Genomic DNA, 27,171 nt, shown 5'->3' with positions numbered 1-27,171 from the left:
TATTGTATGAGACTCGGAGAATGGTTCTTGTTGTAGGAACAGTCACATAGTCTATTGGTTTTATAGCTGAATGGGTGTTGTTGCCATATTAGCCACATCGCCCCCCATACACCTTCTATACCCGCCAGGCAAACAGTTGTTTCTCGCTCACCACCCATCCCCCCATATACAGAAACGAGGCGTTCCTATATTCTCTATGGGAAGGAGTAAGACACAGCGAGAGCACGGATTACAAAGAAAATCATGGCCGCCCCCATCACCACCGATATCATTTGTTGGTGGTTGTTCTACACGACCTCATATTGTTAGGAACCGGACAACAGGACAAGACAAGACAGTGAGCCCTAAGCTCAGCCCCTCCCACTGTCCTCTACCTATTTGCCACAATCCGCCCTAAGATGGCGGCGAGCAACTGGGCGGCGGTCCCTGCACTGTCTAGGTTGGACACAAAGACAAGACAGACAGACAAAACACAATGAAGAATAGTCAACAGTCCGTGTCACAACAATCGGGCAGCAAAAGTACAAAATCACAATCCAATAAACGTAGTCAAAGTCCAGGCAATATGGTCAAGGGCAGGCGGCAAGCAATTGACCTTTACTATTAGCATGGGAGACTATGTGAGAATAAACATTAAAAAGACATGACTACACATTGTCTTCTAAGCCACTAATATAGCAGATCATAGACATTAGATAAAAAGAAGTTGACGGTTGAACAAGCAATCTTCAATATTTTCATAAACACAGCCATACAGATTGTAGCCAATATTGGCTGTTAAAGCGAACGTACCAGTTGAAGTAATGCTAAAAAAAAATTTCACTACTTGGTTGGCACCGGCACATGGATGCCATTGGAGCGGTCCATTTTTCAAAACATTGCCTGGCACGCTCTATACACTTGAGGGGCCCCCAGTGTGATATCTCCTCCACTCGATGACCTGGCCAGACTTGATTCTAATGGAGGCGCATCACTGTGGGGAGGGCATAACATAACACTGAATCGGGGCCGTCTCAAGTCCATAGAACTGGCCGGTATCCCTTAAGAAACCGGAACCAGGCAGCGTTTTAAAAAACAGACCGCGCCACCAGGAGAAAATTTACACTACTTCAACTGGTACATTCACTTTAAATTAATTCAAATTGCCCGTACCTTATTGATGACATCAGGTGAAGAATCTTTTTGTGAACATTCTGACAATATTCTAAAAACGTTTTCTACCTTGCACACAGCAATAATGGAGCCGCGTGATGAGTCCTAATCAACAAAATCAATGGACCCGTCAGTCCCATGCATGGTGTCTGGTAAGTACTAGGAAGAACCAATATATATACAAGTGGCCCAATTCCCTACTGAGCCATCGTGTCACTTGCAGAATCATTAGACAGTATGTATATATATTACTATGTATTATTACTATACACAATATATTATTTTTTTCTGTAACTTTGTGATCTCCATCCGAGGCATTGGTGGTGTAACCTTTGAATATAGCGTAAAAACCCGTATTTCTTGTCTCTGACAGCCTACAGCATGGCTTTCATTGTGAGCTAAAACATTGCAATCATGATCCATAAGGATAGCAATTATTGTTGAACAACTTTTGCAGGCAATAATAGCAGGCAGTCTCTATGGTGAAATGTTTTGTGAAGCACCTAAAGCACTTAGCTCTTCCATTAAGATAATAGTCATTTTCCTGTAATCAGCCGAGGGAACATACTGTATGGGAGATATATTTTTATCCCTACAATTGTAATTACATTAAAACTTATATTTATCACATCAAACTGCAAAAAAAGAAAAACACCCCTGATGAAAAAAATTTGTTCCTTTGTAACTCGGTGACTATGTTAACTGTTATTGTACAAACTAAACACAGAGCATTGGACGTGTTGTTTTCTTAAGCGTTGGCATTAATAATCAAGTATTCAAAGTGTAGGAGAAAAAGGAAACCTAAATGCACTTAAAGGGGTTGTCCGGTATAAAATGATATTAAGTTATGTCAGTGAGGTATACTTACCTGTCCCACTCTGCCGCAGCTGCTGGGTCCTTGGCCCCCCGCTCTCCGCCACTGTCTGGAAACAGAATCTTGGCATACATAGTATAGAGTTTGTGCTGATTTTTCATTTCCGGTGGGAGCAGGACCAGATGTTTTGAAATCAGCAGAGAGTGGGAGGCCCAGGATCCAGCAGCTGTGAAGGAGCAGGACAGGTAAGTATACCTTACTAATATGTCTTCCACAGCCCTGGTAGCATAGCTGAATATCATTTTATCCTGGACAACCCCTTTAAATATCATTTCAAACAACTTCCCTCCATCTGATTGCCTATGTGTTTTTCAAAAAATATTTACTGTCCACCACCGGTGGGTTCGGAGGACTGTATAAGGTGTATGGGGGGACTCCCGACTCCCAACCAACGGATGATGTAGGTAGAGGAAAGGGTTGGGCATGATGGATTTTTACTGCCTGACCCTGTTGTTCTAGGAAGGATAAGCCGGCACTACTACAGCTGTCCGGCTGCAGTTTACCCCTTCCCATAGGGATAGTATGAGAACAAATGATTGGATATATTGAAATCCAACATGCCTGATCATTCTCTCTCGTGATATCTGCCATCAAGGAAAAGTTGGAACACCTAAAAACAATGAGATGTTTGGTCAATGTTCTTGGTGATATTGGTGAATTTGACCAATGTTCATGGCCATGTACCGGTTATGATGTACGTTGACTCAATCGGTTTGAAATCCATTTTAACGGTAGAAATTCGGGTATTCATGAATACTACTATGTCAAGTCCGTACTCCATTCTAATCCAATAGGCCGACCCGGCATAGTTATATCCACGGATACCCAAACTTCCGGCAGCAGAATAGATTTCACGCCGATCGGGTCACTGTACACCAAGACAGGTGCACTGTAATCATCTTTAAACTCACTAGTAAGATACAGTTTAAGATAATTCTATCCATGATAAACGGAAACAAGAACATTTTCCGAAACAAGAACATTTTCTGATACAATGAGATGTAATAAAACATATTGATCGGTACCCGGACGGCAGTATTTACTTTCTCCCGGACCGCCATAATGCTATGTAATGAAACATCACACTAAGGCAAAGCAAACATATAACACAGGGTTTGTCGGCAATTTTCTCTCTGTCAAGGACAAAATCAGATCTATAACTTTGTTTGCTATAACGTCACCATAGAGTAAACAGACAAAAAGTCATGTGCCGAAGGAACCCTCCGAGATATCACTCCATGGACTGGTATGGAAAATGATAAACATATTCCCTAATTATTCCTCAGCCGTGTCAAGGTTGCCAAGGAATTGACTCAAAGGCGTTGTCTGCTTTGTTTGAAGAAACTCCTAAAAAATCTACCAGAAATTGTTTTCAAAGTTATACAGATTTGTAATTTACTTCTCTTTAAAAAATCTCAAGCCTTCTAGTACTTATCAGCTGCTGTATGTCCTGCAGGAAGTGGTGTATTCTTTTCAGTCTGACACAGCGCTCTCTGCTGCCACCTCTGTCCATGTCAGGAACTGTCCAGAGCAGCAGAGGTTTTCTATAAGGATTTGCTGCTGCTCTGGACAGTTCCTGACATGGACAGAGGTGGCAGCAGAGAGCACTGTGTCAAACTGGAAAGAATGCACCACTACCAGCAGGACATACAGCAGTTGATAAGTACTGGAATTATAAATCTATATAACTTTCTGGCACTGGTTAATTTGAAAAATCTACATACATACAAGCATCTATCGAACAGGGGGCAGATGGGGCATTAGACAAATTCCCTTTAAATTACCCATACAGCAAACAGCATTAGTGCATATCGTCTAATACAAAACATCTCCATATTCTTTGGATTTTTAGTATTTATTTCTGAGTCAAGTGGAATATTTTAGCTTGAAGCGTAATGGTAGCGATGCCTACAGATCATTGCCAAGATTGTGTTTTCTTCATCTCTCCTGTTAGAGTATAAAATAATTGAATTCTTAGCTAACATATCACTGTCACTGCTCATTTTCTTTCCCTTTGCTTCTGGCAGGCATTTACACTTTACCTTTTTCAAGAACTTAAAGAGGCTGTCTGGGGAAAATTTTATTTATATATATATATATATATATATATATATATATATATATTGCAAAAATGAGAAGAAAAAAAAAGAGTAATACTCACCTCCCAGCTCCAGATTCCTCTAACTCATCACTGCTTCTTCATGGTTCCTGTGATGTGTTGAGGGGGACTGAGGGGTGCTCAGTGACTGGGTGGGAAATTTCTGTGGATCACAGGAACATAGGAAAGAAAGCTGGGAGTGGGAGCTGCTGGAATTGTAGCAATGGGTGATCAGGGGGAGGTGAGTATCACATAATTTTTACTTTAAACCACCCCAGCCATATTAAAAATAACCCTTTTAAGAGTTTGTTTTAACTTACAAAAAAGATTTTTTTTTTTCTAATACTCACCTCCCCCAATCTCCTTTAGTTGCCACTCCAACAGCTCCAGATTCTTCCCACTCATTACTGCTTCTTCATGGATCCTGTGATGTGTTCAGGGGTGCTCAGTGACTGGGTGGGCAATATCTGTGGGTCACAGGAACCAAAAAAAGGAAGCAGGGACTAGGAGCTGCTGGAATCGTAGCAGTGAGTGATCAGGGGAAGGTGAGTATCCCTTCATTTTTACTTTAAACCACCCCTAGCTATATATACATATATATCTATCTCTCTCTCTCTCTCTCTCTCTCTCTCTATATATATATATATATATATATATATACATATACACTCACCGGCCACTTTATTAGGTACACCATGCTAGTAACCGGTTGGACCCCCTTTTGCCTTCAGAACTGCCTCAATTCTTGGTGGCATAGATACAACAAGGTGCTGGAAGCTTCCTCAGAGATTTTGGTCCATATTGACATGATGGCATCACACAGTTGCCGCAGATTTGTCGGCTGCACATCCATGATGCCAATCTCCCGTTCCACCACAAAGATGCTTTATTGGATTGAGATCTGGTGACTGTGGAGGCCATTGGAGTACAGTGAACTCATTGTCATGTTCAAGAAACCAGTCTGAGATGATTCTAGCTTTATGACATGGCGCATTATCCTGCTGAAAGTAGCCATCAGATGTTGGGTCCATTGTGGTCATAAAGGGATGGACATGGTCAGCAACAATACTCAGGTAGGCTGTGGCGTTGCAACGATGCTCAATTGGTACCAAGGGGCCCAAAGAGTGCCAAGAAAATATTCCCCACACCATGACACCACCACCAGCCTGAACCGCTGATACAAGGCAGGATGGATCCATGCTTTCATGTTGTTGACGCCAAATTCTGACCCTACCATCCGAATGTCGCAGCAGAAATCGAGACTCATCAGATCAGGCAACGTTTTTCCAATCTTCTACTGTCCAATTTCGATGTGATTGTGCAAATTGTAGCCTCAGTTTCCTGTTCTTAGCTGAGCGGAGTGGCCCCCGGTGTGGTCTTCTGCTGCTGTAGCCCATCTGCCTCAGAGTTGGCCGTACTGTGCGTTCAGAGATGCTCTTCTGCCTACCTTGGTTGTAACGGTTGGCTATTTGAGTCACTGTTGCCTTTCTATCAGCTGGAACCAGTCTGCCCATTCTCCTCTGACCTCTGGCATCAATAAGGCATTTCCGCCCACAGAACTGCCGCTCACTGGATGTTTTTTCTTTTTCGGACCATTCTCTGTAAACCCTAGAGATGGTTGTGCGTGAAAATCCCAGTAGATCAGCAGTTTCTGAAATACTCAGACCAGCCCTTCTGGCACCAACAACCATGCCACGTTCAAAGGCACTCAAATCACCTTTCTTCCCCATACTGATGCTCGGTTTGAACTGCAGGAGATTGTCTTGCCGCCATGTAATTGGCTGATTAGAAATTAAGTGGTAACGTGCAGTAGGACAGGTGTACCTAATAAAGTGGCCGGTGAGTGTATATATATATATATATATGTAAAATCGCCTCCGGAAAACCCTTTTAAGGTTTTGTTTTAACTTTTATTTTTAACTAATAACTTTTATTTTATCTAATTTTTTTTTCTCTAATTGTGGACAATCACTTTAAACACAATGGAATCAACTCAAGGGGAAGATGAATTTGCTGAACATAAATAATATTTACCTCCCTACTTACACAGAAGGATTTCTCTTAATTGTATCTCATTCCCAATTTGAGTTAATCACAGTATTGTGATGTTTCTCTAGGTGTGACTCTCATTTAGCGTCTCCGGAGAGCGGGGTCTGCGGCTGTTCCTCGGTTCTAATGAATTCTGTAGGTGGTTTTAATCTGAGTGTAAGATGTAACATGGTGTATTTACTGTGCGGGTGCCATTATATCAATTAGAACATTGTAAAAGATTAAATCCCCGCTTAACGCCCATCACATGGGGCGCTAGAATATATTCAGGAGGTGAAGGGGGACCATTAACCTCTCAACAAGTTCAGCCGAGCCTGTTCCCAATTATTCCAATGAGTCGGCCACACAATAAATACACTCTGCCTGCCGTCTGTGCTGATGTAATCGCCCTTCCTTATTACAAATAAATGACGGCAAATATGGACGTCCCTCTAAGACTCCATCATGGCTGGAGAACAAGCAGAGGTTATATGGATGAAACTTAATTTGTTCCACACACGTGTCACCTTACATTTCATTATTATAACATTGCCTTTTTTGTATTTTTGTTCTATAAATCCAGAAAGTGACGACTATAAATGTTTACTTTTAGTTTATTGTGTAACTTTTTGATTATTTTATCCCCATCAAGTAGTTTTTTTTCTCTCCTCTCCTAAGATTCATAAAGATTTTCATTTTCCATCAACAAAGGTCGTAGAAAGAAAGTCGTACTTTTAATTGTTGAAAAACCAGAAAAAAGGGTAATTTATGGGGTGGAATTTAAAACGAAAAGCACAGTTTTAAGGGATCTCAATTTCTTTGCATAGCGGGGTCTACAGCCCTGTACTCTGACCCAGGAAGTTTCCCTCACCTTCCAAATCATAGCAGATCCACTTCAGGCTGGGGCTTGCATCAGGGGACAGGACTGTGGAGGTAATCTCTCCATAGCTGTTACCCCTCTCTACCCGGTCAGACTGGAAAGAATATACCACTTCCTGCAGGACATACAGCAGTTGATATGTACTGGAAGACTTGAAATTTTTAAAAAGAAGTAAATTACAAATCTGTATAACTTTCTGGCACCATTTAATTTGAAAGAAAAAGATTTTCGCTGGAGTACCCCTTTAATCTGATAAAACCTGGCCATAATCATTAGAAATTCTAGTCTCGTTTGTGGGATGGTTTCAAAACCCACTGGGATCGGTCATCACTAAAGTTGCACTCAAATTCTAGAGTGAACGCACATTTCCCAATCCTAGCTATGTTATCGGCTTCCCGCTGCTCGCAGATGTGAGATTCCGTCTACGTTATTGTACAGTCTCGTCGGGACCTCTGGGATAAGAGATACATTACCCATCACAAACAAAATATTAATTTGCCGTGTTTTCAAATTTAATCTCCTCAGTTCAAAACATCATTTCTTCCCGTCTCTGCGAGGAAAAGCTATTTAGACAATTGCATTGCCTAAAAAAAGCAAAAAAAAAATCATAAAAAAACATAAAAAATCTGTAATTTTCTTAGAGACGTCTCCTCCAAACATATATTTTTTTTGCAACAATAGGAAACTGGATAAATTGAATTTCCGACTCTAGGTGGAATTAACATTTCTACTCTGAGCATAAAAACATAAACTTAAGAAGCGTCTGTGAGAGGTGCCGATAGAAAAGCGTAAAACAATCTCTCCTCCCGCTAAAAAGAGATAAATAAAAAGCAAATCTACAACTACATCCAGATAAATGGGATTTATTTAATCTCTTCAGGGCTGTGTACATAAAATATATCCCTGTGGCGGCGGCTGGGGCTGCCATTCTGCCTGCTGGATGGATTGTGCGAGGTGACGGCGCTCCCGCTAGAACGGGCTATAATGGTGTCATTTCTGGAGACTACTTTATGGGTCGCCTTTTGTCTTATGGGAATCGGGAGCCATTTAAAGTTGACGAAACTGTCATAAAAAGCAACTTTTTATTTTCCCAATGTTGAAATTTTATTTATATGCTGAAAATAAAATTCTACATAGTGAATGCCCTGTACGTGGTGTCTATCGCCTGTATATGAAAGGGGGTGGGTAGGTGTGTCACCGTCGTATTTTTTTATAATTTTTATTTTATTTTTTTGCAGAAATCAATAGTCCAGGCTATTTTAAGAAACTTTGTAATTCGGTTTATTAGGCAAATCTGCCATTATCTGCGTTCAAAAAGACTTTCCCCAGCCCCCCTCCCCCCTCCTCTCTCTAATTCACTGCTCATTATCAGGAAATCATGTCTTGTTGCATCAGTCTGTGTAACCTATGGAGAGGGGAGGGGGAGATTAGTCATCAGCAGAGAGCAGAGAACAAAGGATTACACAGCGGGAACTGTGTAAAAGCCGGTATTCAGAGGTCAAAGAGGTCAGCGCTGACGTCAGAGGAGATAGCCCGGTGATGTAGCTGTACATTAACTCTTTGTTGTCCTGTTTGTTGTCACTCTCCACCCCTCCCCTCTCCATAGAGAACAATGAAGATAGGGGGAGAGCTTCAAACTGCTTTTTCATGCTAAAAATGCATTTTTTGGCTAATAAACCCAATTACAAAGTTTCTTAAAAGCGCCTGTACAGGTACACTTTAAGAAGATATGGGTAGGTCCATGGTTTACACATGGGGGGGACTTATCAAGAGAGGCACTCTTATCTGAAATTCCCCTTATGTCCGCTGTACTGAATTTATCCAGAGGCGCATGCTCAGAGCTTCAAGCTTTTCACTACAGTAGATACCGATGTGCAAGTGTAAATTATGATACATTAAAGGGGTATTCTTCTAAAATTAAAGGTTTAATATGTTACTGGCCTTGGGGAGAACATAACATATTCTATTCTCACCTCTCTGCACCCTCCGTCTTCGGGCCCCTGGGTGAACAATACGTCTCCACTTTCTAAACAGACTTATCTGGCACTGACAGCCCATTTAGCCGTCCCGTCTCAGTCAGAGATTGGCTAAGCAGGCTGTCACTCTCAGACGAGTCCACCTCAGAAGTGGGGGCGGGATTTTTCACCAAGGGACACGAAGATGACGTAGGACAGGAGACGGCGGAGAGGTAAACATATTTTAAGAGATATATTGGCCATTTTACAACTCCAAAGATTGTATGCACAAATATGGAACTGGGACTGCCATAAGGCAAGAGAAAAAAGTTTACCCACCCCCACATTTTCTGTCACTATGGTGCTTCCTGCCTGCAGCAATGACACTTGATGCTGCAGCCAATCACAGGCTTCAGTGGTTATATATGCTGGCAGAGACTGCTGAGGCCAGTGACTGGCTGGAGCATAAACTGAACAAGCGTGGGAAGTGTGGAAGAATCTAGAAGAACACCAGGGACCGTGGAGGGGTATCTACAAAGTTTATTATTTTACATTTAAGGCAAGGTCTGCACAGACATCGCTAACGAACCATGTAATAGGCTCAGTAAGTGGGTGCCGCTTTAGCAGTCAGCGTTCGCTTATTCGGCAATTAGGCCTAAGGTGTATGGGGCTCTCCTGACTGACCACCAACTAATTATAGACAGAAAATAACCGCCCGACTCCTTTGGGCTGGCAGAAATAAGCCTTAACCATTTCCTCAATTGCAAAACGATTTTTCGGGCGTCAGTTATTGATGGTGTATGGCCACCTTAAAGTGATACTGAGACCCACCCCTTACTCTCGCTTCATTTCATCGGTTAACAGTGTCAGGTAGATACTCCCTGTGACCACTTCAGCAGACAGAGACACATGTACCGTAATAATGGTCACTGGGACAGGAAGTCATGTGGTTGCTAGGCAACCTGAAGTGAAGAGCAGGAAATCTGTATCATAAAGAGGCAGTCCGTACAGCAGATAGACACTCCCTGTGACCACTTCAGTAGACAGAGACACATGTACCGTAATGATGGTCACTGAGACAGGAAGTCATGCGGTTGCTAGGCAACCTGAAGTGAAGAGTAGGAAATAATACATATAGAATCTGTATCATACAGAGGCAGTCTGTACAGCAGATAGACACTCCCTGTGACCACTTCAGCAGACAGACACACATGTACCGTAATGATGGTCACTGAGACAGGAAGTCATGTGGTTGCTAGGCAACCTGAAGTGAAGAGCAGGAAATAATACATATAGAATCTGTATCATACAGAGGCAGTCCGTACAGCAGATAGACACTCCCTGTGACCACTTCAGCAGACAGAGACACATGTACCGTAATGATGGTCACTGAGACAGGAAGTCATGTGGTTGCTAGGCAACCTGAAGAGAAGAGCAGCTCGCAGCTGCTTGGAAATAATACATATAGGATCTGCAAAAGAATGTAATATTAATCCCAGTGTACGTGTGCAGCTAGTAGAGAGGAGATACCCAGAGGCTTTAAATCATTTCCTTTAGTTTATTACCCATCTGTCACCGGCGGTTACATAACTCCTGACACTGACACACATTGCCGCCGCCGCCGCCGTCACGTCTCTCAGCTCTTAGTATTCCTGTATTTCTGGAATATTATCATCTTTCAGCTGACTTGATATCCACTACCTGGAGACACAAACCCTGGTAAATGGATTACTGCTGAAAGAAATTACATCTGACATTTTGATGTATGCTTTTTGTTGTTGTTGGAGATAGTTTTTAGCTATGGTCCTCTGCATGTGCGACTTTATAAAGGGTTTATACTGACAGGAAGATTTAACTATCGGATACGGATGACATTTTATGAAAAGAACAACGAAGAATAAACAATGGCGCTGCCCTTGGCAACGGAGTGTCCTATAAAACGTTATTAATCGCAGCGATACTGAAGATTTCGTATGTGGTTGATCACGTACAGAAGATCTGAAGCCTGAAGGATATCGGAGGGGGCTGATCTGCTTAGACACTACATTGTTTTATGTCCGTGATTCGCTCTTATTCGCGGTCCTATTTTATCTCCTTGATGGGGTTGTATAAGATTAAACATTGTTGCTTTCTTACAGAAACAGCGCCACCCCTGTGGCGAGGTATGGTACTGCAGTGGAGCTAAGCTGCAATACCAGATGCGACCTACACTTAGGTGTGGCACTATTTCTAGGGGAAAAAAAAACTGTTCTGGCCTAGTTAGTAGTTTGCTCCATCATCAAGTGAGACCATTAGGAGCACTACGTTGATCTGGCTGGACCCTTTCTAATGATAATGAATGGGGCAGGCCGGTTCGCTGCTATGGGTGCTTCAGTGCCTCTAATGGTCTCACCGGACAATGGAGAGCATGAATAACTGCACCAAAATGGCCCCGAGGAGGAAGGTAAGCGACATATCTTTCTCCTTGGCGTCTCTTGTGCAATAGGGACACATCAGCAAGTTAGATTTGTGTATTCTGCTGAGAGTTCCCCTTTAATTCCAACATGGCAACGGGCACTGTAGGTTGTGGTCAGAATAAATCAATGGGCTATACTTTACTAAAAGGGTTTCTCATTGGTTGACTTGGACGCTTGTGGATCTCACTGTTTCCATCCTCTACAATGACTAATCTAATGGGTGAAGGCAACCTGAGGTGTCTCACCTATAAACTAGGCCTTGCCAAAAGCCCAGGGGGGGTCCTAGACCTTTAATAGGGCTCCTGTACATCCCTTTTCTTTTTCTCCTCTTTAGTTTTTCCCTTAACTACAGGGGGGCCAAACTCACGGTCCTCCTGCTTTGCAAAACTACAATTCCCATCATGCAAAGGAAAGGCCTCAGATTTAAAAAAAAACTGTATCCCATTGTCTTGACAACTGCCAGGACCTGTACTTCTATGGCATTGGTGCCCGCTAGTTACATACAACCTAAGAGTCTGCTTCCTCCATACAGATGGTCGGCTAATATTGGCCCAATGACCATGGCGCTGTGCTCCCATGTGCACTTTGACTTGGCGGCTCTGTCGGGGGACATTGAAATTGACAGATTTATGTTCATTTTGTACCAAACCGTTATTATGTTACGCGTCTAATAGAGAAAAAACAAGTGACAAAATCAAAGCACATTCTTGCATAAACGCGAACGTCGGAGGAAGTGGATACAAAGCGCGCCGCCGCATATTTCTTCTCTCCCGAAACATTATTTGTCGGAAGTCATTGAAGGGGAACCATCCTTTTATCTTTTTTCATTTCCTGCTTCTCAAAGTGATGGGCCATTATCATACGAAAACCGAAATGCAAGAATGTAATTGTCAATGTTCGTGACACAAACGTGGAAGTAGAGCGTTAATAGACTGAAAGCCGCCTGTAAAAAAAAACAAAAAACACTGGGGCCTCACACAAAGACGACACTCACAATGGGCTATATGAAATCTGTTGTTTTCCCGGATATTTTCATTGCTGCACATGTTGAGAAGATTGTTCTGGAATGTTCTGGAACAGTGTTTGTTTTGTGCCATCACAATACTGGAACATATGAGGATGTGACATGTCTATACAGCTCGAGGGTTTGTAGCCGGTTGCTCCCTCTATACCCACCTTCACGTCTCTCAAGGCTTATAGCCATGTTCTCTGTTTATAAAATGCTGAATGTAATATGTTACGCCGCATCCCATTATATTACTGTATCAGGCCTCTTTCACGCATTCAGTGATTTTTCTGGCCTGCAAAGCCGCTATTTTTTCTGTGTGATCTGTGGAAAGTTGCATCCATTTCTGTATCCCTAAAATATGAACAGTACTAGTTTTCGTAGATTTGATCCGTGTTTTTGTCATGTCAAAAGATTTTTATAATGACAGGTACACTTTAAGGCCATGTTCACACGGTGTATGAGACCGGCCGTTCTGTGACCTAGCCGAGTACTGCCTGGATAATATGGTGATATCACTTCCTGGATAACATGCCGGTACTTCCTGGATAATATGGTGATGTCACTTCCTGGATAACATGGTGATGTCACTTCCTGGATAACATGGTGATGTCACTTCCTGGATAACATGGTGATGACACGACCTGACTCCCAGAGCTGTGCGGGCTGTGGCTGCTGGAGAGGATAATGGCAGGGGGACATTGAGGGACACAGAGCACTGGAGGGACACTGAGCATCCCCCTGCCATCATCCTCTCCCGCAGCCACAGCCCGCACAGCTCTGGTCGTGACATCACCATGTTATTCAGGAAGTGACATCACCATGTTATCCAGGAAGTGACATCACCATGTTATCCAGGAAGTGACATCAAAATGTTATTCAGGACGTGCCATCACTGTTATCCAGGAAGTGACATCACCATCTTGTCCAGGAAAGGACATCACCATGTTATCCAGGAAGTGACGTCATCATTTGATCCAGGAAGTGAAATCACCATGTTATCCAGGAAGTGACATCACCATGTTATTCAGGAAGTGACATCACCATGTTATCTAGGAAGTGAAGCCTTGATGCAGTAGTAAGTGCAGGGAAAAAAGCACTTTATAAGCATTTCCCGTAATAAGTGTATAGTGGTGATTTCTATAACTTTTGGGGGGCAATACAATACTTTTATAAAAATTTAGATGAACTTCTCCTTCAATGCTCTACTGTCATGTGCTTCTTTCTTGTTCAGTCTGTCTTTGCTGGTTTTAGCATTTGATTTTGAAAGCTTCTCCAGTGTATTGTAGAATTCTGCGTCCTGTTGTTGTTTTTACGTTAAGTCACCCTACAAAACTATTACTCCCTTCTCGACCACTGCTCTCATGTGCTAAGGATATCTATGATAAGTTACCTTATGCTTCTACAATTTGACAAGCTTGTATGGTTTCCCTGCTGATTGGTTCCACTCTTCTGCCCTGACCTAAGTCCTGGAAGTATCTAAGCACTGGGGGCCATTGTTTTGACCGAGGCAATAAAACCTCAATTTTGGTTTGATAGTCCTAATAAATCTGCAGGTTTCACCTACATGTACTTGGTTTATCGCCTCCAAACTAATAACAGCCTTGGACAAATGGGCGGGTCGCAACAATAAAATGGAGACTGCCACTTCCCCACATTGACAATACTAAAGACGACATATGTGCGGATACAGGTTATATTAACCTATGACTAACCCCCTAATATTGATGGAGCCATGTTCATGAGCCGGTAACCATAAGTGTGAGTGTACGGGAAATAAAGTTTTATGGAGACCGGATATTCTCTTTCCTTTCAGCAGTTGGAGGGGTGGGGATCCTACGCGCGAACTTTCTATAACATCTTTCAGCGCTATTTACTTTACTTTTTTCCTCATTATTAATGACTCATCTTATTCATTGACAAATATGTTGTCGCTTGGCAACATATGAGATCACCGTGAGTGGGAGTCAATGTAACTTCCACCGAAATTCAGTACAAAAATCAGGGGATTTTTCTTCTAGCGCTAGGATTACTTATCGTTGTTGGACCTTTATTTAAAGTTTATCGACTTTTCCTACTCAACACCTTTAATCTTTCTGCAATTTCCTTTAATTCAGTTTTATCCCAAAGCCGTATTATTCAATATTATCAGCCTATACGTGCTAATTGGTTGGGAAAGACCAAACCAGTCCTAGGTCCATACAACCTATGGCCTGTGGCTGTATCCATGTCTTCCAGGCAGTCTTGAGGGTGCATCAAACTCACACAGCCACCGGTAGTCAAATGCCAAGCATGCTCAAAGGTTTGTTCGTCCCTATTGGTCATCCAAGTGAAAGTCATGAAGAGTCTTTAGAGCAAGTACTAATGCATACTGTATATAAAAATAAAGGGCTGAAAGAAAATTACCCTATTATAGCATTCTGAGTTAAAGGAGAAGTCCGGGGAGACCTCTTTTTTTTCCACAAGTGTCGGGGAAAGGGAGGATAAGAAGTAACATGCTCTCACCTCCCCGACTCTAGCAGTGGTGGCCACATACCGCCGATCCGGTCCTTGGGTCCCCGATCATTTCCTGGTCTCAGTGGGAACCCGGGTTGTGACATGTCAGGTCCGCTCAGCCAGTTAGGGGCCGTAGTGGGGTCATCATGTTAAGCTTCAGTTAGACTGTGGTGGCACCGCAGAATTCAACATTTGCCACCACTATTATAGCTAATCACTAGTGACGAGCGAACCGGCCGAGCTTGGGGTTCGTATGAACCTGAACTATCGGCTTCTGATTCCCGCTGTCTCCCTGTAAAAGGCGGTCCACAGGCTGTATCCACCCTCTCCACGGAGCGGCCAGACAGCGGGAATCAGAAGCCGATAGTTCAGGTTCATACGAACCCAAACCTCGGCCGCTTCGCTCATCCCTACTTATCACTTGGCATTAGTGTTGGGATGGACTTGCTGAACTGTTTGGGTTCGGCAACATTCTCGGCACAAAAACGCTTGGCATTTGGCTCCCATCGGCTGGTGAAGTTGAATGCCTGCCCAGCTTTGTCAGCTGCTGGTAGTTAAATTGTCAGTATTTAGGTTTGGAGAACGTTGCCAAACCCGAATAGTTTTGCTGCTCAACACTGCTTGGGATTAAGGATGGTCTGAACCTGGTTCGGTTGGGGTTCGTACGAACCCGAACTCTCAGCAATGATTCCCGCTGTCTGCCCGCTCCGTGAAGAGGGTGGATACAGCGGGAGGACCACCTGGAAAACTGGGATACAGCCATAACCATAGGCTGTATCCCAGTTTTCCAGGCAGTCCTCCTGCTGTATCCACCCGTTGCAGTGTACTGGGCCTCCTAAACTCAGATATCTGTGCGTCTGCTATTCATTGAATAGCAGCCACACAAAACTGAAATGTCAGTTTTTCGTGCGGCCGCTTGCAATCCCGGCCGGACCGTATACTATGTGTGTGCACTCCAGCCGGGGTTCCATTCCATGCATTGTACCTTTTGCAATAATCACAGCCGTTGTTGCAATTTGCAACAACGGCCGTGATTTATGCAAAAAATACGTTGTGTGAACATGGCCTAAGAGTAATAACAGCAGAAAAGGACTTGGTTGTAGACAGTGACCTGTACAGTAATGTTCTTTATGATACTCCAGACTACACGGGTCGCACAGCAGGTAATTTAGGGTCTAGTTCTGACTTGTGCGTTTCATTTCATATACATGTCGGAACGGTTGGGAGAAACTAAGTGACAAGAAGACTTGCTGGGAAAAGCAATGTGCAATTTCTCTTCTATCACTAAGAATAATTAGACTGACAAGTGCTAATATATAGCAGTGCCCTTCTTTTCAAGTAATGACAAGGCTGCCTGCTATGAGAGTGAAGATCACCCAAATGATTGCATTAGATCATGGCTCGGTGTCTAGTAAATCGTTCCCATTGGACTCCCCATGCCTTTCCTTTCTTTCTTCTTCTTTCAAGTATCCTGTAATCCCTTTAATTTGATTTGGATTGAAGCCAGAGCGCTGCCTCTTTTATTACCACTGTAAATAAATGGCTACACAATAATGTTGAGTACAATTATCAAAGGCGGATGATTCATCGGGGGAGAGCGAGTGGTGGAACGCCATAAATAGTGAATGAAGTGATGGAAGAAGATGCCGCCGCAGTGCTTCAAATAATCGCATCTATCCCAGGAAGCTCTCCATTACTTACTGCATGCATCCCAAGCCTTAATTGTTTATGAAAAATAAGTTATTTACTCCGACAAGGAAAAACTCTGCTTGTAGTCTGTACAATGAAATTCTATAGATCGGTGAAATCCACAGCTTGCTTCATGACCATATTTTTCTTATTTTTCTTCATTGTACTTAAAGGAGAATTCCGATGTGGGGCAAAAAAGAAAAAAAAAATGGGGGCTGGGAGTGGGGAAACATAAAAAAGAGGTCATATTCACCTGTCCCGCTCCGTCCCCTCCAGCTCCCGACCCGGCAGACAGATGTCCCGCTCAGCCAGCCAGGGCGGGAAACGGCTGCAGTCACTGATTGGCTGAGCGGGCTAAATCCCACCCGCTTGTAACATTTCAGCCGGGTTGTGACATATGCAGAACCCAGGAGAAGATGTCACCCAGTCATGTGGCAAATTGCGGACATGGGGACAGGTATGCTTAGTGTCTTTTTTACTCTCCCACCTTACGCCCTGCCCATGATTATTTTTGGCCACCTCACCGGACTTCTCCTTTAACTTTCACTTAAAAATGTAAAAAAAAACCCAACATAACATTTATTTTTTATTTTGAAATATCAGTTTTGTTTTGTTTGTTTTTTTTCCTTCCAATTCATTAACCAATTAATTTATTTGTTAAAAAATATTATATTAAATTATATTATTATGCCTAGAAATTCACTCCTCTCTAGACTAGACGCTCCAATCCAGAGCGTTTTTATTTTTTTCTCCCGGTTTTGTTCCTTCCTCCTCACCTTCTAAGGGCCCTATTCATTCCACAGTAACGATAATCGTCCGGATCGGCCCCACTTGGCCCGAATCTGCCGATTATCGTTCGGTGAAATAGAGAGAACGATCAGCCGATGATCGTGTCATCGGCTGATCGTTCATCTAGGGCCAGAGCTAAAATCATGGTTACCCCACATCGCTACGGTTGAATAGCGGTGCGCGGCAGGCGACCGACGATTTGACAAGGAACAGCAGCATACATTACCTGTCCCGGCTTCTTCTCCGTGCTGTCTTCATCCCCGGGTCCCGCGCGCTCTATCTTCAGAATGGCCGGTCAGCTGACCGAGCGCTCAGCCAATCACAGGCCGGGACCGCCATGGCCTGTGATTGGCTGAGTGTGGCCTGTCAGCTGACCGGCCATTCTGAAGATAGAGCGCGCGGGACCCTGGGATGAAGACAGCGCAGAAGAAGCCTGGACAGGTAATGTAGGATGCTGCAAGGACATCGGTAACGATGTCCCTGCAGCCCTCGGTCAACCATCATCGGGCCGTGGAATAGGCCCAGAAAACAAGCGGCGATCTGGCAGATCGCCGCTCATTTACATCATTGATCGGGCCCTCCTCGGCCCGTGGAATAGGACCCTAAGAGTCAGAACTCTTGTAAAGTGTATAGGGTAAAAAGAAGAAACTTGCTGCGATGCATGACACATTGCTTACCTGTCTGTGACACTTCTGAAATCACCAAAAACCCATTTGTTTCCGTGGGTTTAAGTCTCTTACTTCCTGGTTGAACAGAGTTTTTATTGATACACTTTTGGGATAGATTTTTGTGACTTTTTGGTCACTTTTTTGGTCGTTTTCTCATTTTTATGATCTGAAAAAAAAAAACACACACAATTATGCAATTAGGAATTTTTATCTTTAAAGGAGAAGTCCGGCTATTTGAAAAATGTCACAGCTGGCGGGTGCCGTAGCTGCGCTGGATCACCACTTTGGCACCCCCATTAGGTTACAGGATCTCCTGCCGAGCTGACCTCACCACCTGGTTGATGGTCTGCCTGCTCAGCCAGTGACTGGGGGGGACACCACTGCAGTCATTGATTGGCTGAGCACGAAATCCATCTGCTTGGATGGGCATTTTCATGACGTCTTCGGAACTCAGGGCAAAATATCTTCTGGTCCCGGAACCTGTGGACTGGTGTTTCGCAGACAAAGAGAGAGGTAAGTAATGATTGTTTATTATGTTCCCCCTGCCCTGCCAGCTGTGAGATTATTTTAAATAGCCAGACTTCTCCTTTAATTGCTCAAATTATACACATGGCAATCCAATTTTTTTATTTTATTGTTGTTTTTTTTCCATTTAAAAACAAAAAGGTGAAATATATATATATATATATATATATATATATATATATATATATATATATATATATACTGTATATATATTTCTATATTTATTTTTTGCAATCCCCTTATGGAACTTACCATTGCTTACTGCTTACCGAATTAAAAGTAAAAATTATTTGAAACATGCAGAAAATGTTAAAGGGGTTTATAATTAAAACATTTTTTTCTTTATAGTCAACTGTTGCCAGAAAGAGCCAGAGATGTTTACTTCACTTCTATTAAATATAAATATAAAGTCTTCTTGTACTTATCAGCTGCTGTATGTCATGCAGGGAGTGCTGTATTCTCTCCAGTCTGACACAGTGCTCTCTGCTGCCACCTCTGTCCATGTCAGGAACTGTCCAGAGCAGCAGCAAATTCCCATAGAAAACCTCCCCTGCTTTCCAGATTGGAAAGAATACATCACTTTCTGCAGGACAGACAGCAGTTGATAAGTACTGGAAGACTTTTTAATAGAAGTAAAGAACAAATCTCTGGCACTTTCTGCCACCAGTTAATTTGAAAGAATTTTTTTTGGTTAACTACTCCTTTAGGCTATGTGCACACACAGTAAGAGATCCGCCGTTCCGTGACCCGAATGGTCGATCTCTGGAAAGAGTACCGGCCGGATGATCTTTGCAGCCGCAGAGTTCTGATGCGGGCGCATGCGTGCGCGCCCGCATCAGAACTCCCCACTGCACACTATGGAGCGTACATAGTGTGCACTGACATGGTTTTCTGCGGCTGCTATTCAATAAATTGCGGCGGCAGAAAACTGACGTCAGTTGTTTGCGGCGCTGCAAAGGATCCCGGCCGGAGCGTATACTATGTGTATACTCTCCAGCCGGGATTCCGAGGCAGCAATGGCACATATATTTCCGTATAAATCACAGCCGTTGTACAATGGCCGTAGTTTTACGAAAATATACGTTGTGTGAACATAGCCTTAAAGATCATATCTGCTAGTATTCCTTAAGATGTCAGGCATCGCAATCATATAACATTTTCCTGGCAAGTTATATGCTACAGTGATATAATAAATTTTAATATGTATAATTATTAATAATACTAATTAGTACTCTCATTGTTAGCATTAGCATTATTAACCTAATTAGTATAAGTGCTATTGTAAATAATATACGGGTGTCATTTTTTTGTCTTATAATAATAATTAAAATAATTGTGTGCTTAAACTTTTTATAATTCATGCTGTAACAGAACATAGAAATACCTGACATACGATATGCTGGTATAGAGTTATTAGCTAGTACAAACACTGTGTGTGTCGGCCACTTTCTTCCAGAGACAGCACCACTCTTGTCTTCAGTTTGGGTGCAGGTTTTGTAACTCAGTTCCATTGAAGTGAAAGGAGCTTAAAGGGGTACTCCAGCGGTGGGGCTATTTTGGGATCTGGCCAGGGAGGAGGAAGCTGAGAGAAAAGACGTCCACTCACCTCCCTGGTTTCAGCGGCGGGTCCCGTATCGCGGTGCTCCGGTCCCCGGCCGCTTCCTGGTGTCTGACGCTCAGCCAGTCAGTGAAGGAGGCGGGATCCGTTTCAAGTCCGCTCAGATTCCGCCTCTGACCTGGAGACAAGAGCGGTGCTGTCTCTGGAAGAAAGTTGCCATGTTTTTTTTAATGCTGGAGAACCCCTTTAACCCCTTAAAGTCCACGGGCGTATATTTACGCCCTGTGGTCGCCTCAGGAGGGTTCAGAGCGGGGCCGCACGGCGACTCCGCTTTGAACCGCTGTGGTCCCGGGTGCTTCACGCAGCGGCTATTAGCGGACACGGTCTGATCACTGTGCCCGCTAATCAGCATTTTAAATGCAGCTGTCAAAGTTTACATTCTATTCTAGTCGGCATTCTATTGTTTTCAGCTGCAGCAGCCAAAAGCAATAGAGTACCTATCTCATTGATCTATGCAGTATAACTATACTGTATCTATATATCTATACTGCAAAGATCTCAATGAGAGATCAGTGTACTTATAGTAGAAGTCCCCCAGGGGAAATAACCCTAACCCCAGGGGGGAATAACCCTAACCACAGGGGGAATAACCCTAACCCCATGGGGGAATAACCCTAGCCCCAGGGGAATAACCATAACCCCAGGGGGGAATAACCCTAACCCCGGGGGAATAACCCTAACCCCAGGGGGGAATAACCCTAACCCCAGGGGGGAATAACCCTAACCCCAGGGGGGAATAACCCTAACCGCAGGGGGGAATAACCCTAACCCCAGGGGGGAATAACCCTAACCCCAGGGGGGAATAACCCTAACCCCAGGGGGGAATAACCCTAACCCCAGGGGGGAATAACCCTAACCCCAGGGGGGGAATAACCGTAACCCCAGGGGGGCTTCTAGTATAAGTGTTAAAAAAAAAAAAGTTTAAATCACCCCCCTTTCCCCATGTTATAAATAAAAATAAATAAATAAACATGTTTGGTATCGCCGCATGCGTAATCGATCGAACTATTAATTTATCACATTCCTGATCTTGCACGGTAAACGGCGTCAGCGCCAAAAAATCCCAAAGTGCAAAATTGCGCATTTTTGGTCGCATCAAATCTATATCGTATATGCGCAATCAAGGTACCAATAGAAAGAACACATCATGGCGCAAAAAATTACACCTCACACAGCCCCATAGACCAAAGGATAAAAGCGCTATAAGCCTGGGAATGGAGCGATTTTAAGGAACGTATATTTGTTAACAATGGTTTGAATTTTTTACAGGCCATCAGGTACAATATAAGTTATACATGTTGCATATCGTTGTAATCGTAACGACTTGAGGAACATATATAACAAGTCAGTTTTACCCCAGGGTGAATGGCGTAAAAACAAACCCAAAATAAAAAAAAAATTCGTTTTTTTTTTTTTTTTTTTACAATTTTACCACACTTTGAATTTTTTTCTGGTTTCACAGTGTACTTTATTAAAGAAGTCTGCCTGTCATTGCAAAGTACAATTAGTGGTGCAAAAAATAAGGGCTCTTGTGGGTCTCTAGGTGAAAAAATGCAAGTGCTATGGCCGTTTAGGAACAAGGAGGAAAAAAACGTAAGTGCAAAGATGCAAATTGGCCCGGTCTTCTAAGGGGTTAAGATGTTCATACATATTAAGGCTGGGTTCACACTATGTATATTTCAGTCAGTATCTTTCAGTCAGTATTGCAACCAAAACCAGGAGTGGATTGAAAACACAGAAAGGCTCTGTTCACACAATGTTGAAATTGAGTGGATGGCCGCCATATAACAGTAAATAACGGCCATTATTTCAATACAACAGCCGTTGTTTTAAAATACCAGCAAATATTTGCCATTAAATGGCGGCCATCCACTCAATTACAACATTATGTAAACAGATCCTTTCTGTGTATTCAATCCACTCCTGGTTTTGGTTGCAATATGAGGACCACAATACTGACTGAAATATACGTAGTGTGAACCCAGCCTTAAAGGGGTATTCCCCTTAAACATAACTTTTGATATGTTGTTGCCCATGGTGAGACTAACAATTCCTTCCATACTTGTTATTATCTATTCAGTCTCCTTTCCCCATTTCTGAGCTGCTGCTTTCTGCTGAAGACACTAAAATCTGTATGTGAGACGTTCTCCCTGTCTACCCCTCCTCCCTTCTGAGACGGCTGATGTAAACAAGTCCCTGACTGGCTTTATCTGCAACTTTGTAATGTTGGGAGGGTTGTTTTGAGGTCAAGTTGCTGATGAACACACTGTGATTATCCCTCCTAGCATTACAAAGTTGCTACATTGTTACAGATAAAGCCAGTCAGGGACTTATTTACACCAGCTGTCTCAGAAGGGAGGGGGAGGAGACAGAGAGAAAACCTCACACACAGATTTTTGTGTCTTCAGCAAAAAGCAGCAGCTGAGAACTGGGGGAAGGAGACTGAATACATAATAACAAGTATGGAAGGAATTGTTCATCTCACCATGAGCATCAACATATCAAAAGGCTTGTTTAAAAGGAATACCCCTTTAATAGCTGTTGAATTAAAGTCTGTTTGGCTGAGAGCTATGTCACCTAATCCCTCCCTAATACACTTAAACATCTGGCTCAAAAACAGAAAGGGTCAGACATTAAAATTTAACATACCCGACCCTTCCCTTCCTTGACATCATATGCTTGTTATTATGTAAATAAGGCTCAGAAGCCAAGGGGGTGTTCCCCAGCATGGCAAAAGCCAAGGCAAGGCCAGCCCATGTCCTCTTTAGCTAGTTTCTGTCAGTCAAATGGGTAGGCAGAAGCATGTGGGTATAGAGGTAGTGAATAAGAAGATATGGGCAGAGTTTAGCTTGGCTTTGGCCATGCTGAGGAACACCCCCTGGGCTTTTTAGCCTCATTTATACAAGGCATACCTTCAATTCTAATGAGCTCTATCTAGCCAGGCACTTATTTATACTCCTGTTTTTCTGCAGACAGGTCCACTTTAAAGGGGGTTGAGAGAGGAAGGGGTTTTCTTGTCAGTCCATTGCTTCCCTTTTCATTTCTACACAATCAAGGTTGCTGCTGTTTTGCTATAGCAGTTACAATGGCACCTAGTTCTAACATATTAGTATACCTACTGGGCCACATCCATAATGTCCTGACCATAACAAACGTGTATACCTGGCCTGCTCCCCTGCCGTATTCCAGGCCACCCGGTGGTCCTCTTCATCAAAGCTTCTGCTGACTCGCCATCTGGTCTAAAGATGCCCACTCGGCACATACAGCATAGGGATAGAAGAAGAGGACAACAAACACCAGGTGGCCTAGAAACTGGCATGGGAGCAGGACATGTGAGTACAAATGTTTGCTATGTTCCCTACAACCCCCAAAGCATGTTTAGTTATCTATAATGAATAGACAATCCCTTTAAGGTTAATACAATGTTTTTTAAAGAAGAGAATTTTGAGGTTGTATTTTGGCCGTGTTTGTGTGAACGTACCCTTATTCTGTAACTTTGATAATATTTTTGTATAAGACCAGCATGTAAAATGTTTGGGGGCAACAGAGCGTGAGGCTGCGGGCCGGCATCGGGAACTCCCACCATCATGTATAAATATGATGCCAGGAAAAATAAACGTTTCCCTTATCCACAAAATCGTGGGGGGTCAGACCTTTGTACCCCCCCGCCGATCTCCAAATTGGGACCTGGTTTCTGTATTATGAATAGAGCCGTGGGTACGGAGCGATAGAAAGAGCTGAGTACACAGGAAGAGCGTTGCACTCTGCTTTTTCCGTCGCTCCGTAGGAATGAATAGAGCCGCGGGTCATAAGCCGTATCTGTGGCTCTATTGATAATACAGAAGGGGCCCAATACAGATATCAGCAGGGAGTACAGAGGTTATATTACCAGCAATCTCCTACTTTTCCCCTATCCTGTTTATTTTCCCTGGAATACCCTTTTAACAGCGTTTAAATCTTCCCCGAACTGTACTGATACAGCCTCAGCAAAGCCTAGTTAACATTTTGTCAGTTTTCCCGGCATCATTTATACATGATGGTGGGAGTTCCTGATGCCGGTCCACAGCTTCACGCTCTGTAATGGTAACAATACCAAGCAATAAAATAAAAAAGGCAGAATTTAGCAAACCCAAATGATTCAAAATGTCATTTTTAGCCCAAAATGGAACCACTAAATATTTTATCCTTCTCCGACAGAAAACAATCCTCAGCTCAGCTATAGTGCCAGAAAAATGAAAAGTCTATAGGTCTTCCAATGCAGTAACATTTAAAGCGACTCTGTACCCACAATCTGCCCCCCCCCCCAAACTGCTTGTACCGTAAAAGTTGTTTTTTAGGACAATATCTGCATCACCTGCCGAACGGACCCCAGAACAGATCTGAAGGTACAAGTGGTTTGGGCGGGACAGATTGTGAGTCACTTTAAGGTACTAAAAGTTTATCAATGATTTTACACCGTAACTGTGTCGTTAAGTCCTCCTGCAAAAATAAACATTTAATTCCAGAGAAACATAAAAAAACATAAATATAAAAAACATAAAAAAGTTAGAAAATAAAATAGATGCATTAAGTACCAAACTAGGCCACATCCTCAATGGGTTATAATAATAAATATAATGACTATTATTATAATAATAAGGTTGTTAGTTATGGCTGGCAATAATTAGTATCAATGTTCCAGGGAAGGTAATGCCTAATAATAATAATAATAATAATGATAATAATAATATTGTAATTACTTTTGTTATAAACTTTTAAATAAAAAAACAGAAATGAAATGAAGAAGGGAAGAGATAAAGGTTTTTTCCCTGATATTAAAATAAAGCACAAACCAGTAATGTATTGAGTTCTATAGAATTGTGTCTCTTTATCTCCGATGTGCGCGCCTCGTCCTACTTTTCGTAATTACCTCTTGCAAAGTATTTTCTCTGAGCTCCTGGAAATGGAGATTGTGAAAGAATAAAGACATTACATCAAAGTCCTGACTTTTACAGCTTTTATTAATTTCTGCTCGGAGTAATGCGGAGAAGCCTATGCAATCATTTAGGTTTAAAACTAATGAAAAAAGAAAAAGGAAGCGTCAGAACTCTCTCGCTTTTCTATCCGTGTCAGTCGGAAGAGTTCAGTATCTCTGGGGTCTGGATATTCCAGCGCAAATCACTAGGAGAAAAAAGTCATGTATTTTTAATATTAACACTTTAAACAAAATGTAATAGTAAAGAGGCATCAGTATTGGCATCCACTTGCCTCTGGCTTTAGCACAACACTGTGTCTCTGGAAATAAGACTGCTACACACTGTTCTCAACAAATATAACACTCTTACACTGCCTGTCTAAAACAAAAGTGTGACACATGAGTGAATATTAGTGCCATCATAGTGCCTCCTGAATATCAGTGCCATCATAGTGCCTCCTTAATACTAGTGCAATCATAGTGCCTCCTTAATACTAGTGCCATCATAGTGCCTCCTGAATATCAGTGCCATCATAGTGCCTCCTTAATACTAGTGCAATCATAGCGCCTCCTGAATACTAGTGCAATCATAGTGCCTCCTGAATACTAGTGCGAACATAGTGCCTCCTGAATACTAGTGCAAACATAATGCCTCCTGAATATTAGTGCAGCCATAGTGTCTCCTGAATATTAGTGCAGCCATAGTGTCTCCTGAATATTAGTGCAGCCATAGTGCCTCCTGAATATTAGTGCAGCCATAGTGTCTCCTGAATATTAGTGCCATCATAGTGCCTCCTGAATATTAGTGCCATCATAGTGTCTTCTGAATATTAGTGCCATCATAGTGTCTTCTGAATATTAGTGCCATCATAGTGCCCCCTGAATATTAGTGCAATCATAGTGCCCCCTGATTATTAGTGCAATCATAGTGCCCCCTGATTATTAGTGCAATCATAGTGCCCCCTGATTATTAGTGCCATCATAGTGTCTCCTGAATATTAGTGCAATCATAGTGCCCCCTGAATATTAGTGCAATCATAGTGCCCCCTGAATATTAGTGCCATCATAGTGCCTCCTGAATACTAGTGCAATCATAGTGCCTCCTGAATATTAGTGCCATCATAGTGCCTCCTGAATACTAGTGCAATCATAGTGTCTCCTGAATATTAGTGCAGCCATAGTGTCTCCTGAATATTAGTGCAGCCATAGTGTCTCCTGAATATTAGTGCAATCATAGTGCCCCCTGAATATTAGTGCCATCATAGTGCCTCCTGAATACTAGTGCAATCATAGTGCCCCCTGAATATTAGTGCCATCATAGTGCCTCCTGAATATTAGTGCAACCATAGTGTCTCCTGAATATTAGTGCAGCCATAGTGTCTCCTGAATATTAGTGCAATCATAGTGCCCCCTGAATATTAGTGCAATCATAGTGCCTCCTGAATATTAGTGCCCTCAAAGTGCCTCCTGAATATTAGTGCAATCATAGTGCCCCCTGATCATTAGTGCAATCATAGTGCCTCCTGAATATTAGTTGCTATTGTCACTAATCGATACCGACTGACATAGTAGAGAGCCTTTCCTATAAGCAGCCTGCCTCCAGCTTTCTTATTCAGGTTGTATCAATGGGTCGGTTACTAGGATGTTCCTGAAGGCAGCAGCTTCCTTCAATGTCTTTTGTGACCCCTATAGAGGGGTTGTCTACAAAAATCCTATTCATATTTCTCACTTGCATAGAAAATACTATACAGATACTGTATAATACAGAGCAGCATAGGACAGGTTTATTGTGTATATTAGCAGTCTGTACATGGAGCCAGTGATGAATATTACAGCATGGGAGGGGGCTTCCATTTCTAATTGAAAACTTAATTATCACTTCCAGCCACTCCACCACCCAATTTCCTTTGCAGCATTCAGGCCTCTCAGCAGGTGTCAAACAAAGCGACATAATTTAATTCCGAGACAATGTGCGGAGTGTGT

The 27,171-nt window shown here is 42.7% G+C and overlaps 1 long non-coding RNA gene across 2 annotated transcripts in view; it reads right to left on the bottom strand.

The window, feature by feature from the left end:
- LOC138794503 (uncharacterized) overlaps positions 1-27,171 on the bottom strand; it is a 54,338-nt gene that overhangs the window by 9,314 nt on the left and 17,853 nt on the right. For both annotated transcript variants that reach the window (XR_011363458.1, XR_011363459.1), the window contains exons 2-3: positions 25,067-25,170; positions 18,101-18,257 (exon numbers count right to left, since the gene is read on the bottom strand). This is a non-coding gene — a long non-coding RNA (uncharacterized lncRNA). The remainder of the gene's footprint in view (positions 1-18,100; positions 18,258-25,066; positions 25,171-27,171) is intronic.

Source organism: Dendropsophus ebraccatus, chromosome 6 (assembly GCF_027789765.1).
Source record: "Dendropsophus ebraccatus isolate aDenEbr1 chromosome 6, aDenEbr1.pat, whole genome shotgun sequence".
NCBI classification, from domain to species: domain Eukaryota; kingdom Metazoa; phylum Chordata; class Amphibia; order Anura; family Hylidae; genus Dendropsophus; species Dendropsophus ebraccatus.
This window is presented reverse-complemented; position numbering and strand designations above follow the sequence as displayed.